We start from the raw sequence: 17,874 nt of genomic DNA, 5'->3' as shown, positions 1-17,874 counted from the left end.
CTGGCTGTGTGTAACACACAGTGTGGTTTCTGTGTGTTTATCCTCTCTGTGTGTGAGTCGTCTCTTTGTGTCTGTCGTCTCTATTATGTGTTGTCTCTATGTGTGTGTCGTCTCTGTGTGTGTGCGTGTCGTTTCTGCGTGTTTGTCGTCTCTTTGTGTCTGTCGTCTCTGTGTGTTTGTGTCTGTAGTCTCTGTGTGTTTGTCCTCTCTGTGTGTGAGTCGGCTCTATGTGTGTGTGTGTTTGTGTGTTGTCCCTCTATGTTTATCGTCTCTGTGTGTTTGTCGTCTCTGTGCGTGGGTCATCTCTATGTGTAAGTCGTCACTTTGTGTGTGTCGTCTCTTTGTGTCAGTGTGTGTCCTCTCTGTGTGGGTGTCGTCTCTCTGTGTGTGTGTGTGTGTGCTGTCTCTATGTGTGTGTGTCGTCTCTATGTGTGTTTCGTATCTGTGTGCGTGTCGTCTCTGTGAGTGTGCCGTCTTTGTTTTTGTGTCTTCTCTGTATGTTAGTCCTTTGTGTGTGTGTGTGTGTCCTCTCTGTGTATGTCTCGTCTCTGTGTGTGTTTCGTCTGTGTGTGTGTGTGTTTGTGTTTGTGTGTGTGTGTGTGTGTGTGTGTGTGTGTGTATGTGTGTATGTGTGCGTGTGTGTCGTTTCTGTGTGTTTGTCCTCTCTGTGTGTGAATCGTCTCTTTGTGTCTGTCGTCTCTGTGTGTTTGTCCTCTCTGTGTGTGAGTCGACTCTGTGTGTGTGTGTCGTCTCTGTGCGTGTGTCGTCTCTTTGTGTGTTTCGTATATGTGTGTGTCGTCTCTTTGTGTGTGTGTTGTCTCTGTGTGTTTGTCATCTCTGCGTGTATCTTTCGTCTCCCTGTACGTGGTGTTTGTGCGTGTTTGGTCTTTCTCTGTGTTTTCTCTATATGTGTGTCAATTCTGTGTGTGTGCATTTCTGTTCTGCGTGTTTGTCATATGAGTAGGTGTGTCTTCTGTTACTGTCGGTAGTCTCTAGGTGTTTATTTCTTTCGTCTCTATGTGTTTGTTCTCTTTGTGTGTGAGTCGGCTCTATGTGTGTGTGTTGTCCCTATTTGTGTATCGTCTCTGTGTGTTTGTCGTCTTTGTGTGTGTGTCGTCTCTATGTGTAAGTCGTCACTTTGTGTGTGTCGTCTCTGTGTGTGTGTGTGTCCTCTCTGTTTGGGTGTCGTCTCTCTCTCTCTGTGTGTGTGTGTGTGTGTGGGTGAACATCGATGCTCAAGGTAAAAGTTTGAATCAAACACTTTTAGCATATCGAGTGTGTGTCCTTACTGAAAAACTACGGCATTAAAAAAAAAAATTAAATTTGTCATACGAACTAAATTATTTCATCGGATACGCCAGCACTCATTAACGATCCTTTTGAAATTCTGCTAACAACATCGATTCTCAAGGTAGAAGTTAGAAAACGGGCCAATAAGGTGTTACAATCCTTTTGTTCGCTCAAAATTCGACAAAGCAACGACGGTTAGGCTAGTTTATTTTGCATGATATTTCTAAAGCCAATTAGGATGAAGAAATGTCTTCAAAGACAAGGCTATAAGAAAAAAAAGTTCTGGATATTTTTGTCAGTTTGTAGTTTACGCTCTAATATCAATATCAGTAACGAGCCCCCTCCGAAATAACTTGCTCTTTATGCTAGACTTTGACTTTTCATCCCAATTAAATTAAAAAATAAGCATTTTCAACCAGAAATAAGGAGCATCGTTAAAAACTAAGACGAATGCAAATTATCCCGTATATGAAGCGAGCTACCCCCTCCGAAATACCTTGTTCCTTATGTTAGAATTTGACTTTTCATCCTAATTAAATTTAAAAATAAGTATTTTCAAATAGAACTAAGGATCAACGTTAAAACCTACGACGAAGGGATAGTACCCAATACATAAATTTATAGACCCCCTCCGATAATCTTGTTTATTTGTTCTGGAATTTGACATTTTACCCAAATTCAATTAAAAATAAGTACTTTTAATATAATAATGGAGAACTTTGTTAAAAACAATTACGACCGAAAATTAGTCTGTATATGAAAAGAGCTACTCCCTCCGAAATACCTTGTTCTTTATGTTAGACTTTGACTTTTCATCCCAATTAAATTAAAAAATAAGCATTTTCAGCTAGAAATAAGGAGCATCGTTAAAACTAAGATGAATGGAAATTATCCCGTATATGAAGTGAGCTACCCCCTCCGAGATACCTTGTTCTTTATGTTAGACTTTGACTTTTCATCCCATTTAAATTAAAAAATAAGCATTTTCAACTAGAAATAAGGAGCATCGTTAAAAAATAAGACGAATGGAAATTATCCCGTATATGAAGTGAGCTGCCCCCTCCAAAATACCTTGTTCTTTATGTTAGACTTTGACTTTTCATCCCAATTAAATTAAAAAATAAGCCTTTTTACCTAGAAATAAGGAGCATCATTAGAAACTAAGACGAATGGAAATTATCCCGTATATGCAGTGAGCTACCCCCTCCGAAATACTTTGTTCTTTATGTTAGACTTTGACTTTTCATCCCAATTAAATTAAAAAATAAGCATTTTCAACAAGATATAAGGAGCCTCGTTAAAAAATAACACGAATGGAAATTATCCCATATATGAAATGAGCTACCCCCTCCGAAATACCTTGTTCTTTATGTTAGACTTTGACTTTTCATCACAATTAAATTAAAAAATAAGCATTTTCAACTAGAAATAAGGAGCATCGTTAAAAACTAAGACGAGTGCAAATTATCCCGTATATGAAGTGAGCTGCCCCCTCCGAAATACCTTGTTCTTTATGTTAGACTTTGACTTTTAATCCCAACTAAATTAAAAAATAAGCATTTTCAACTAGAAATAAGGAGCATCGTTAAAAACTAAGACGAATGGAAATTATCCCGTATATGAAGTGAGCTACCCCCTTCGAAATACCTTGTTCTTTATGTTAGACTTTGACTTTTCATCCCAATCAAATTAAAAAATAAGCATTTTCAACTAGAAATAAGGAGCATCGTTAAAAACTAAGACGAATGGAAATTATGACGTATATGAAGTGAGCTGCCCCCTCCGAAATACCCTGTTCTTTATGTTAGACTTTGACTTTTCATCCCAATCAAATTAAAAAATAAGCATTTTCAACTAGAAATAAGAAGCATCGTTAAAATCTAAGATGAATCCTAATTATCCCGTAAATGAAGTTCGAAGCCCCTTAAATTAAAAAATAAGCATTTTCAACTAGAAATAAGGAGCATCATTAAAAACCCAGAACTTTAAACTGACGACACTGTTCAAACACAACTTGTCTTTTCTACAGAACACATCGAAAAAGTAAAGCTAGGTAAAGTCATAAGACCATTTTATCATCGTTAACCATTTTCATAGATTGATATTGTTCCAAATTTATAATAAATAAGGTATGAATTAACATGCTCTTAAGGGTTTCCTTAACTGTTAATCACTTTAACCCTTTTTTTCTCCATTTTCCAAGCGCCGATGTCTCTGATTGGCTCCTAAAAAACGGATGTTGGCTCGAAAAACACTCTGCTTGAAAAACTTGGAGTTGAAACAAACTTGTGTGGGGAATCCCCGTCCATACTGTTATCTTTTTTTTGCAATGCTTAGGAACCGGAGGGGAATCCCCGCTCGCTTGGAAAGGTACCAACAGGACATAAGCAAATAGCACGTAGTTTCATAACGTGTTTAATCACGTGTAGAGGTCCCGTAGAATAACAATGGAAGGAACATAGCGCTATAGAATAGAATGGAAGGGAACATAAAGCCTTATAATAGCATGGGAGGGAACATAAGCCCTTAAAATAGCACGGGAGGGAAAATAAACCCTTAGAATAAGATGGGAGGGAACATAAGCCCTTATAATAGCATGGGAGGGAACATAAACCCTTAGAATAGCATGGGAGGGAACATAAGCCCTTATAATAGCATGGGAGGGAACATAAGCTCTTAGAATAGCATGGGAGGGAACATAAACCCTTAGAATAGCATGGGAGGGAACATAATCCCTTAGAATAGCATGGGAGGGAACATAAACCCTTAGAATAGCATGGGAGGGAACATAAGCCCTTATAATAGCATGGGAGGGAACATAAACCCTTATAATAGCATGGGAGGGAACATAACCCCTTATAATAGCATAGTAAGGAACATATCGCTATAGAATAGCATGGGAGGGAACATAAGCCCTTAGAATAGCATGGGAGGGAACATAAACCTTTAGAATAGCATAGGAAGTAACATAAGCCCTAAAAATAGCATGGGAGGGAACATAAGCCCTTATAATAGCATGGGAAGGAACATAAGCCCTTAGAATAGCATGGGAGGGAACATTAACCCTTAGAATAGCATGGGAGGGAACCTAAACCCTTAGAATAGCATGGGAGGGAACATAGGCTCTTAAAATAGCATGGGAGGGAACATAAACCCTTAGAATAGCATGGGAGGGAACATAAAGCCTTAGAATAGAATGGGAGGGAACATAAGCTCTTAGAATAGCATAGGAAGGAACATAATCCACCCAAATCCCTTAGTACATGCTCTAGAAAGACGCCAAGGAACATAAGGGAAGCAAATCCATAAGTACATGTTCTGAAAACGGTTTTCCTATACGTCTGTGCAAATAGCATGGTAATTCCTATAGCTTTACGCAAATCCATAGGTATATACTCTGGAAATGTTTTTCCTATAGGGGCAAGCAAATAGCATGGTAATTCCTATTGGGGCAAGCAAATTCATTATTAGCAATCTACTTACCTAGAGGACGGCCCAAAAAATTACTAATTTAATGGCCTTTTAAGTTTGAGTAACAAAATTAAGAAATTACGAGTAGAGGGGGGGGAGAATCTGGATTTTAGAACGTCCTAGGTGCGGCATGGCCGAAAATAAGTTGGGAACCACTGACTATAAATGAACAAAATAGCTACCTAATGCCCGACTTGAGTGATGGAAAAATAAGTCCAAAATAATATTTTCTACGACTTTCTTTGCTGTCTTTCAAGTTTGAAAGTTTGTATATGATATTTTTTTTAAATAAATTCATTTCTAATCCTACTGTGAAATAAAGAAGACTATGAGTAAGAAAACATTTCCACAAAAGTGTCATAAAAGTGATCTAAATGTGTCGTTTTTTATTTTCATAGCCACAAAATCTGCAGTTTTTTGTACCTGAAGCTTCTATCACGCTTGTACCCACAAACGTACATGGGGTCAAATGAACAAATTCGTATACATGCACTCCAGAAGTGATGTAAGCAATGTAATTTAAAATAGTATCTTCCCATATTTGTTTTTGTCTTTTAAGTTTAAAACTTTCTATACCTATTCTTTCATCACTCTATTTAAAATCGGTTTGATTTTTGTACTCTAATTAAAAAAACAACAGGTTTTCTTAACTGAAAGTAATGAGCAACATTAAAATTCAAAACGAACAGGGCTGTGGGGGGAGTGTCATCCTCAAAAACATAATTCCCAGACTTTTTAACTAAGTCGAACAAAATGGCTATCTCAAAATTTTGATTGGATGTGTTTCGGGAAATGGTGGGTGTGAGAGGAGTGTTACTTATCCTCCGATCACTTTTGACTATTAAAAAGAACACAAGCCCTTCTAATTTCCAATAGAATGAACTCTTTTTGAAGTTTCTACAACATCACTATCTATAAAAACCTTATATTCCCCCAGGGCATAATTTACAACCCTTGCCCCGAGGGCTCTGAGGGGGTTATCATCCTCAAAGACTTAAATTGTACAACTTTTAGCTATGTTGAAAAAATGGCTATATAAAAATTTTGATTCGATGTGTTTGGGGAAAAGGTCGGCGCGAGAGGGCGGTTAGTTGTCAATCACTTTCGACTATTAAAAAGAGCACTAGCCCTTTGAATTTCCAATCGAGTGAGCCCTTTTTCAAGTTTCTACGACGAAGTTTTCTATATAACATTATATGCCCCCAGGGCATAACTTACAACCCTTACCCTGAGGGCTGGGGGAGTGTCATCCTCAAACATATAATTTACGGACCTTTCAACTACTTTGAACAAAATGGCTATCTCAAACTTTTGATTGAATGTGTTCGGATAAATGGTGGGATTGGAAAGGGTGTTAGTTGCCTTCCAATCACTTTCGACTATTAAAAAGGGCACTAGCCATTTCAATTTTCAATCAAATGAGCCCTTCTTGAAGTTTCTACGACAACACTTTCTATAAAACCTTATATGCCCCCATGGCAAAACTTACAACCCTTGCCCTGAGGGCAGTGGGGAGGGTTGTTATCCTTAAAGACCTAATTTCCAGAACTTTCAACTATGTTGAACAAAATGGCTATCTCAAAATTTTGATTGGATGTGTTTGGGAAAAGGTTGGCGTGAGAGGGGGTTTAGTTGCCCTCCAGTCACTTTCGGCTATTAAAAAGGGCACTAGCCCTTTGAATTCCCAATCGAATTAGCCTTTTTTGAAGTTTCTACGGCAAAGCTTTCTTATAAAAACCTTATATGCCCCCAGGGCATGACTTACAACCCTTACTTTAAGGGCTGTGGGGCAATGTCCTCATCAAAAATATAATTTCTATTTGGAAACCAGCTACGCTGAACAAAATGGCTATCTCAAAATTTTGATTGGATGTGTTTGGGGAAATGGTGGGCGTGGAAGGGGTGTTAGTTGCCTTCAAGTCACTTTCGCCTATTAAAAAAGGCACTAGCCATTCCTATTTCCAATCGAACGAGTCCTTTTCCAAGTTTCTAAGACAACTGCAACTATACGAAGTGCCCTGGTCTAAAGGAAAAATAATAATAATAAAAATAATAATAATACATTGTGCCGACATCGTTCTTTACATAGGCAGCGCCGCATATGATTCAGAAATGCACTGAGAATAATCTTCACGCTAAAGTTCAAAGCTTCTTTTTTTTATCACAATGCTAAGATCCCTAAGAACTACCGTTTTACATAATAATAACTAGGCTTTCCGCAATAACAGGACTAGAGGAAGAGCTTAGAATATCCCAAAGGGGGCGTGCAAGCATGTATATAGGAATTGATATCGCTGGGTAGAAATTTTGAAAAGGAGGGCAAGTCCTTGGATAAATCAAAATAAGTTGAATTATTCAAAAATTACAAGAAAACATTTGAGATTTGAAAAAGAACATTCTTTTTTCCAAGGATTTTTCTCTTTTCGGTGAGTATTTCATTAATGTTAATGCAAGGGACTTGGTATTTATACAAGAGAATTAACCCCATGGGAGGGGGCAATTCCCCCAGTGTTGATGCTCCTGCAAAGCAAATTGTGAAAAAAATATGGTTCACACCACTCGGGTAACTATCATCGCTAAATCTTCTATCATTGAAAAATACACTAGTACAAAACGGCTGAATACCAACTAATGGATTCTAATCAACATCAATACTTGGTTTGAAATCAAGAAAATCACTTTTGGGAGAGATGTTGAAACCCCCTCCTCTATTTTAAAAATGTTACCCTCCCCTGGGAGACATTATTTCTTGTGATTACATGAATATAAGGGTGGCCGGCGTTAATTCCCTGAAAATACCACCCCGGAGAATTACCCCCTCCCCCAAGAAAAATATTACCCAGAAAATAAAACTACAAGGAAAATCCCCCCCCCCTACCCCCACGGAATGTTTTTCTTGAACGCATAAAAATTTGCATATATGCATCTTTAATACGTTCTTATGAGTCGGACAAACACTGGGGCGTGTCAAACCCCCTAACCCTTCCGTTAGATACGACATCGACTAGAATACCATGGGGGGGTATTTTCCGGGAGGAGGGGGCGCCTAGAACTGAATATAAAAACATTTATCTTAACTCTCAGTTGAAATTTATATTCATTCCTGAAGGCCTTCCTACCTGAAAAAACTCGACTTCGCAAAAATCCACTGTCCCAATAGCCGTCCAATAATATCAAAACCATTTTTGTTCTTACAGTTCAAAATCTAAAAGATTTTAAGCAAATCGATTAAGGAATAGGAATGCAAACTTTAAATTTTAACACAAAATGTCTTGGGAATTATTATTTAAAGTTGCATTAGCATTATTATTCCAATTCTTGGATATATGCAGGGTGTCAGTTAGGAGGGGACATCGGTCAAGCTGTATTTTTTGTCCCTGTCCCTTCCCTCCCTCTTCTTAGATTTTGAAAACCACTTTTTATTAGTATTTTCATTTAAAAGCGTTTCTTTTTTTAACTGAACAAATTGGAAAAAGGAAATATATTACCCCTGCCCCACATTTTGGAAAGTACTTGTGCCCCCCTCCCCATATTTTGTGAACTAACACCTCTGGATGTACGTATGCAAATTCGTTCATGTAGACTTATCAAAATTTTGATTGGATGTGTTTGGAGAAAAGGTGGGCGTGAGAGGGGGTTAGTTGCCCTCCAATCACTTTAGACTATTAAAAAGGGCACAAGCCCTTTGAATTTCCAATCGAATGAGCCTTTTTTGAAGTTTCGACGACAAAGCTTTCTTTAAAAGCCTTATAGTAGTATTCCTATTCCATGTAGTATTCTCAGGCCCCAGGCCAGAGAATATTTGTGGGTATAAGTGCGCAAATTTACTTTAGATTGCAGCTTTGGGTGCAGAAATTGTGGGCCTGTGTTGCCATTTGAAAAAAAAAGAAGAAAACACCTTTACTGTTACCCATCAAAAGTTACGAGTCTGCAAAATTTGCCTGGTTTTTCAAATAGGGGTGAAACACACCCTAAATTCAAGGAATCTTAATGAAAATCTATAGAAGTTTCAAGAAGTTTCAAGCTATAGAAGTTTCTTTTTCTTTGCCAGAAGAAAGATTACGGTTGCGTTTTTTTTTTCAGGGGTGATCGTATCGAAATAATGGTCCTAGAAGATCGGGAGAGGGTGCATTTGGACGGAACTTAAAAGCTGTAATGTCCTTTTTAAGTGACCAAAAAGACTGGAGGGCAATTGACCCCCTTCCCACACCTCTTTTTTCCCCACAATTATCTGATCAAATTTTTGAGATAGCTATTTTGTTCAGTATAGCTGAAAGATCAAATAGCTATGTTTTTAGGGATAAAATGACCCCCATAGTCCATGGGGAGAGGCCTTTAAGTTATGAAATTTGCCCATTGTTTACGTTTAGTATTTGTTATTGGCTCATTTGGTTCAGGCTCATTTGGAAAAGGAGCTCATTTGGTTCAGGCTCATTTTGCTCCTTTTTTCTAAATAATATATTTTTTCCTTAATAGTTTTCAAGACCATTACGTAAATAAAACATCTTCCAATTATTAACTGGTTACATTTGTTAAAGTATGAGAGATTTCCAATAAAGAACTAGTAACGGTGTAGAGCAAAAGAACAAGACGAATTCATTGTACCCTTTTTAACAGTCGAAAGTGATTGGAAGGCAACTAACCCCCCTCTCACACCACATTTTCCCCAAACACATCTAATCAAAACTTTAAGATAGCCATTTTGTTCAGCATAGTTGATTTCCAGATACAAATTATGTTTTCGAGGAGGACACTCCCCCACAGCCCTCAGGGCAAGGGTTGTAAGTTAGGCCCTGGGGGCATATAAAATTTTTATAGAAAGCTTTGTCGTAGAAACTTCAAAAAAGGCTCATTCGATTGGAAATTCAAAGGGCTTTTGCCTTTTTTAATAGTCAAAAGTGATTGGAGGGCACCTAAACTCCCTCTCACGCCCACATTTTCTCCAAACACATCCAATCAAAGTTTTGAGACAGCCATTTTGTTCAACGTAATTGAAGGTTCTGGAAATTAGGTCTTTGAGGATGATAGCCATACACAGCCCTTAGGGCTAGGGTTGTAAGTTTTGCCCTGGGGGCATATGAGGTTTTTGTAGAAAGCGTTGTCGTAGAAACTGCAAAGAGGGCTCATTTCATTGGAAATTGAAATGGCTAGTGTCCCTTTTAATAGTCGAAAGTGATTGGAAGGCAACTAGCATCCCTTCCACGCCCACCATTTCCCCAAACACATTCAATCAAAATTTTGAGTTAGCCATTTTTTTACACGCAGTTGAAAGTTCTGGAAATTATACCTTTGAGCAGGACACTCCACCCACAGTCTTCAGAGCAAGGGTGCTATAGTTGTGCCCGGGGGCTTATAAGGTTTTTATTAAAATCTTTGTCGTGGAATTTTGAAAAAGGGATCATTCGATTGGAAATTCAAAGGGCTAGTCCTCTTTTTAACAGTCGAAAGTGATTTGAGGGCAACTAACCCCCCTCTCACACCCACCTTTTCCCCAAACACATCCAATTAAAATTTTTAGATAGCCATTTTATTCAACATAGTTGAAAGTTTTGGAAATCAGGTCTTTAAGCATGACAACCCCTCACACCCACAGCCCTCAGGGCAAGGGTTGTAAGTTATGTCCTGGAGGCAAATAAGGTTTTATAGAAAACGATGTTGTAGAAACTTCAAAAAGGGCTCATTCAATTGGAAATTGAAAGGGCTAGTGCGCTTTTAATATACGAAAGTGATTGAAGGGCAACTAACCTTCTCACGCCAACCATTCTCCCAAAAATATCCAATCAACATTTTGAGATATTTTCTTTTTAGACCAGGGCACTTCGTATCGAATGAGTTGAACTGCGAAAAGGGCTCATTCGATTGAAAATAGAAAGGACTGATGCCCTTTTTAATAGTCGAAAGTTATTGGAGGACAACTAATCCCCCTTCCACCCCCACCCTCCCGTTTGCCCATTACGTTTCAAAAACTAAATGTTGTCTTAAGATTAAATCAAAATGCACTGTGTTAATGTTAATTCCCAATAAGGCATCTCAGCAGTATCCCAAGAACGACTGAGGGTATTATGTTTAAACTTTGGGGGCTACTTCTGCTCTTAAAATTTATCCAAATCAAAATAGCGTAAGTGTATCCAAGCTATCAAAGAATGTAAACAGATTTTTTCGAATGGTATCAAGTTTTTTATTTCAGGTCAACTAGAGGAGGCATGAAACTAAATTAAACACTACTATTTGTAGGTCCAGATTTTTAAAAGGGTGTATGTTGTTAAAAATATCTGAAAATTTTTCTTTAGGATACAAATAGCAGGCCAAACTATAAAGTCTTAAAAAACGAAAAGATTTAATGTATTATTTTCTTGTTCCATGAAAAGACTATGTCAATATAAAACTAACAGAAATTAATTAAAAAGCATTTTCCACAAAATTTAAGTTTTTCAAAGAAAAGTAAAGAACACTATTAAACCAAAAATGAGTAAAAATAAAATCAAATAATCTACCAAGCGTGAAACTACCACAAATCAGCATCGATAAATAAATGAAACCGAGAACGAACAGAAATTACAATAAATAACCGAGTCAAACTCAAAACGAGCAGAAATTTACATGAGCTGGGCTCAAAAACTCTAAGCCTTCCCAGAGCCAGGACATAATTTGCACTTTACTGAAAAAAATACAAATGAATATGCATTGTCAGTTTAATATACATATACTGATATTTAGTAATCAAAATGTTAATATTATTTGATTTGTTAAAGTTATAAATGTGCATTGTCAGTTTAATATACATATACTGATATTTAGTAATCAAAATGTTAATATTATTTGATTTGTTAAAGTTATAAAAGTAATAACATTTATATTTTTTCAGTAAAGTGCAAATTATGTTCTGGCCTTGAGAAGGCTTAGGAGTTTTAAGCCCAACTCATGTTAATTTCTGCTTGTTTTGAGTTTAGCTCGGTTATTTATTGTAATATCTGTTCGTTTTGGGTTTCATTTATTTATGGATACTGTGTGGTAGTTCCACGCTTGGTAGATTATTTGATTTTATTTTTGCTCATTTTGGTTTAATGGAGTTGTTTACTTTTCTTTGTAAAACTTATTTTTTGAAAACAGTTTTTTAATTAATTAAATAAAACAAGCAAGCTTTTTAACTGAAAGCAAGGAGCAACATTTGCATTTAAAACTAACAGAAATTATTACATATATGAGGGGGTTCTTCTCCTAGTCAGTACCTCGCTCTTTACGCTAAATTTTGAATTTTGTTCGAATTCTCTAAGAATGACCCCTAAATCACAAAGGCCGTTTAATTAGAATAAATAGTTTTTTTGAAAAAACTTTAGCCTAAAGAACGAGGTATTGACTAAGGAAAGAACCCCCTCATATACGTAATAATTTCTTTTCGTTTTAAGCTTTAATGTTGCTCCTTACTTTTAGTTAAAGAAAGTTGTTTTTTTAAATTAATTTCTGATCGTTTTTTTTAAATAATGCTGGGAAATCCGGCAACTCCATCATAGAAAATTCCCTTCCCTATGAAAAATTCCTCTATGGAAATATCCTCCGACTTAAACCCCTCCCGCACCAGAAAAAAAAAGCTGAAAACGTCTGTATACGTCCCAATAACTAAACAATGGACAAAGTTCATAACTCGCAGCCCTTTCCCAAGGGACTGTGGGGGATTTAGTCATACTCAAAGAAATAGTTATAGATTTTTCGACTATGCCAAACAAATTGGCTATCTCAAAATTTTGATCGGGTGACTTTGGGAAGAAATGAGCGTGGGAGGGGGGCTAGTTACCCTCCAATTTTTCGGTCCCTTAAAAGGGAACTATAGCTTTGAATTTTCGTTTTAATGAGCCCTCTTGCGATATTTTAGGACCTTTGGGTCGGTACGATCATCCCTGGAAAAAAAAACGAGCAAATAAACACGCATCTGTGATCTTTCTTCTGGCAAAAAATACAAAATTTCACATTTTGGCAGATAGGAGCTGAAAATCTGTATTGTAAAGTTCTCTGATATGCTGAATCTGACGGTGTGATTTTCATTAAGATTCTATGACTTTTAGGGGATGTTCCCCCTTTTTTGAAAATAAGGTAAATTTCTCAGGCTCGTAAGTTTTGATGGATAAGACTAACCTTGATGAAACTTATATGTTTGAAATCAGCATAAAAATCTAATTCTTTAGATGTGTCTATCGGTATCAAAATTATCGGTACGGTTTTTCAGAGTTTCGGTTACTATCGAGCCGGGTCGCTCCTTACAGTTCGTTACCACGAACTGTTTGACAATTATTTCTTTCTGTTTTAAGCTTTTCCGTCCGTCCTGACATTTATTAGATGAAAAAAAACTAAGTTTTTTCAACTGAAAGTGAGGAGTGACATTAAAACATAAGCAAAAAGAAATGATTATTCATGTGAAGGTGACTGCCCCTTCCACAAGCCTCAATATTTATACTAAAAAGCTCTTTAAAAGTACTTCTCATTCAAAATCAATGGCTCTTGTGTTTGAATAGTCTTTCCTAAATAATTTGTGACAAAAGTCAAATTTAAGCATAAAGGACAAGAGTTGAGGGAGAAGGAACCCTCCTCGTATGCAGAATAAAGTTTTTGTGTTGCTCCTTACTTTTAGTTGAAAAAATTACTCTTTTTTAAATTTAATTTCTGACCGTTCTTCAAATCATACCAGGAAATTCGTTTCCCTCCCCGCTTGCGATATTTCTCCTGGAAAATTCCACTTGAAACTTTTCTCCCCTCTAAAAACTATTGGGAAAAATTCTTTATGTTTCCTTATAACAAATACTATACGAGTATGTATATCAAAATTTTGATCGGTTGTCTTTGGGGGAAAATGGGCGTGGGAGGGAGGATTGGTGCCCTCTAATCTTTTGGGTCACTTAAAAAGGGCACTTGAACTTTTGATTTCCGTTAAGATGAACTGTCTCTCTCTCGATCTTTTAGGGCCATTGGTTCGATACGATTACCCTTGGGAAAAAGAAAGAAGAAAAAAAAAAAAAACAGACAATCTTGATCTTTCTTCTGCCCAAAAATGCAAAATTCCACAATTTTTGTAGACAGGAGCTTGAAACTTCTGTGGTAGGGTTTTCTGATATCCTGAATCTGATGGTGCAACTTTTGTTAAGATTGCTTGAGTTTCTTTTGGGTGTTTCTCCCCTTTTTCACAAATCAGGAAAATTTCTCAGGCCCTTAGCTTTTGATGGATAACAATAAACATAATGTAATTTATATATTTGGAATCAATATAAAAGGTTAATTCTTTTGATGTAGATATTGTTATCAAAGTTCTGTTTTTTTTTTAGATTTTACTACTATTTGGCCGAGTCTCTCCTTACTTACCCCGAACTGTTTGATTGGGAAAATTCGTTTTATATCTAATGACTCGCGGGGACAAAGCCGAAACAGTCAATAACTTGGCTGAAACTATTTACAGACTGCCTACTGTAGAACTATCCCAGCAAATAAAGGTCTGTTTATTCACAAAAATTTGGTTTATTTTGCCAATTTTCTATTATTGTTAATTATCAACCAAAGCAACATATATTTTCCTGTGTTTTTAGAATTATTTAAACCTAATGCATTACAGAAAACACAAACCCCACACATAGAAAACCAAATTTAGGAGTCAAAAAGTCATTACATATCCTGCAAAAAAAAACATTTGACCAATTTACCAAATAATGATCGAACATCTATTTTAGAACTGAAAAGAGAACTATTCATTGGACTGGGCTGAATTTGTAGATGACGCAGCAAATTAAGCGAACTCAAACCATATACAGTCATCCTAAAATAATTCATTTTTGTACCCTAAGAATATCCTTAAGTATTTAATGTTTTTACTGTACAATAAAATCCTATATTGTTTTGTGTTTTCAGTAAAGCGTCAGTTTTGGCTGGATAAACTTGAAGTCGGCTGTTCGCTACTGGGGTTGGGCTTCGTTGAATCTGAAATCGGGGACAGATTATATTGTAAATTTTCTTATTATTTTATTTGTAACTTTTGCCTGGGAAAACACAAACAAATTGGACAAGAAATGTAGTGTTGCTTGTGTCCCTTGGTGTACCCCTCACTAGCTGATGTAACCTGCATAAACAAGATTGTTGTTTAAGAGAAACTAAAACTAAACTAAAGTTTTGCTGTCACTCTTACTCTCATTCGAAAAGTTGTTCTTTCTTAATCTAATATGGTTCAAGTCTGCAATTTAAACTAAATGAGCCCCCAAATCTAAAATGAAAATAACGAAGTTTTCTCCAGTTCACTAACCAGAATTTGCTTGGAATCAGTAAAATCAGAATACCAATATTAAACGGCAAATCCGAAGGTCTGATTTTTGATCCTAAGATAAAAGAAAACGTATGATCTCAAGATAAATCGCTAGGTATGGAAGCACTGGGAAACCCATCTCTGCTATTCGTACAAAAAGGTGATTTCACCTCCCGGTAGGGAACTCCTTGCCTACAGGTCCTGTAATTATATATTTTAATATCCTTTGAGAATGAAACGTGCATTTGTAGTGTATTTACATTAAAAACTTACACAGGGACTTAGCTATAGTATTTTTATTGGGGGGGGGAGGGCAAGAGGGGTACTATTGAAGTAGGTACTATCCAAGCGGTAGTGAAGGGGTAGCGGTAACAAACACGCTACTTGGTGAATCTAAAAACATTATACAATACATTATAAACAATTAACACACTTTAAATGATCATACATATAAGTGCTGGGGCTTGGCTTTTGATAGAAATGTCAGCAATGAGTCGCTGTAGACAACAGTAATACAGCGTAAACAAGATTTTGGGTGGGCGAAGGGAAGTGTCGTATACACTCGGCTTTTTCAGCCAGATTCACCACTAATGCTGCACTGTATATCCCCCTCCACTTTCCCACCCCCCACCCGCCCAGCACAGGATACTCAATCTCATATTTGAACCAAGCTCTATTCTAATTGCCCCGGGTATCATGCTGTTCATTTGCTCATAATTTTGAATGGATTTTGACTCTGCAAGATTTAATTTGTCGTACTAAACCTGGTAATATACACGATTTATTGAAATATTATTTATCATTTTTTATTAAATTGATTTGTTTGTGGGTTCAACGATTTATATTAATAGATAGCATTGATATCATCAGACCACATAAAGCAAAACAAAAATCATAGGCAGCGTAATACCGCTGTCTAAGTAAAGATACAGGACACGTCAAAGTATTACCACAGATTGTGTAATATTATATTGTGTCATCTTCCCAACATTTAAATAGTAACAGTATTTCAAATTTGAAAGTATTTGAAAAATAAAGATAGAATTATTAACTTATCTGTTGGGTATTGTCTGACAAAGAACATCCAGAAAATCTGAACTATACTTGGTGTCATTGCGGCAGAAACCTTAAATTAGTTAAAATTCTCAGGGATGCCAATTGGAAGGGAAAATTGACTCCTAGAGTTTGAAAATTATTTTCCCTTTGTATCTTTGTTTAAAAAAAAATAATTCTATAACAATTGCACAAAAGTTTTTTTTTGTGCAAATCAGGGTATGGGGGTATACATTTCCAGAGTGAGGTTACACTGAATATAGTCTTTACGTAACTATAGAGTTAACCTTCACAAGCAAAGCTCGGTCTCCTAGTGCTGCATGATAAAACTGATAACAATAGAGAAAGAGAATCGGTTAGTACCGCTTATATGTGCACACAAAATTTCTAAATTGTGAGAAAAATATACATATTTTGTTTAAATTCACTTTATTTTATTCTCAGCAGAAATTTCCTACAGCATGCTGATACAGAGATAAATGTCCCAAAAGTAGCACTAGCGTTGTGTGAAATTCAACTAATCTCAGTCATAATTCTTAGCATATTTAAGTCAATTTTTTTTTGAACCTGGTTAAAAGAAATATTTAGAAAAGTGAAAATAGGAAGAAGTCAGCATGGTATTATACATAGAGCCAGTTCTTCATTTGTGGGTTAGTATCTGAATTCGGAGCATAAGGAATAAGACGTTTATCAGCACTTATTAGGCATTTAAGTGACAAATAAGAGGATTGGAGTTTTAATTAAATATTGGAAATAAAATTTGAAACAATTAAATGATTCCTGGAGCGGATCTCCCTCTACCAAATTCCATGAACAGACTACTACCGATTTCACCTATCTAGTTATAGCACGAATATATATATATATATATATATATATATATATATATATATATATATATATATATATATATATATATATATATATATATATATATATATATATATATATATATATATATATATATATATATATATATATATATATATATATATATATATATATATATATATATATATATATATATATATATATATATATATATATATATATATATATATATATATATATATATATATATATATAAATAATATATATAAAAATATATAAAAAGTACTATATAAAAGTACGAATATATAAAAAGTACTAAGTCTTATTTTCTGTTTCAATGATTTCTTTTTCATTCAGGAAAATATATTCACTGTATATCTACCTTGTTATTCTTCAATGATTCCATTTCTTTCCTATTTCCAGATGTAGAGGGGCGTATTCATTTCCACTTTTGAAAGTTTTAAAACGAGAGAATCTAGTCTTGAACTGATAGATTTTAGGAAGTAAAAGCACCTTAAATATCAGGAGGAAAAATGACCTGAGCAAATGGGGTGAAACAGGAAGCATAGTACATTTTTGCAATTTTGCCATTAACTAGGTTACGTTTTTACGTGATGATAAGGCTTCAAAGGCAGTACTTTTGGAAAAAATATTAATGTGGAACATGTTATGAAGTGTAATGGACCCCTATTTTTCTTGTTTTCCTCATGTTAAAAATGAGCATGGATTAGTAAAAAAAAAATTATCTGCTCATACTAAAGAGCAAATTTGACACTTAAAACTACCAACAGCTTTAAAGCTACTTAATAAATTGAATTTTTTCCAAATTATTTGGGGGTAACTGCCCCCCCCTCATTGAAGCCACTGGACTTACATTAATTTTACTAGACTATAGACAGCATGAGCTTTTATGAGCTTTATGAAATTTTTTCAATGCCAACAACAAAGGTGGT

General features: G+C 35.7%; 1 protein-coding gene across 2 annotated transcripts in view; it reads left to right on the top strand.

Annotated features, from left to right (window-relative positions):
- The window catches only part of LOC148948281 (uncharacterized), an 84,282-nt gene that overhangs the window by 14,818 nt on the left and 51,590 nt on the right, over positions 1–17,874 (top strand). The window contains exon 2 of one of the 2 annotated variants that reach the window (XM_089093862.1): positions 14,073–14,237. The exons of the other annotated variant lie outside the window; for it this stretch is intronic. The gene's annotated coding sequence lies outside the window, so the exon portion shown is untranslated. The remainder of the gene's footprint in view (positions 1–14,072; positions 14,238–17,874) is intronic. 2 annotated transcript variants of the gene reach the window in all.

Source organism: Artemia sp. Qi Xiang Cuo, chromosome 9 (assembly GCF_049724085.1).
Source record: "Artemia sp. Qi Xiang Cuo chromosome 9, ASM4972408v1, whole genome shotgun sequence".
In the NCBI taxonomy this organism is placed as follows: Eukaryota; Metazoa; Arthropoda; class Branchiopoda; order Anostraca; family Artemiidae; genus Artemia; species Artemia sp. Qi Xiang Cuo.
This window is presented reverse-complemented; position numbering and strand designations above follow the sequence as displayed.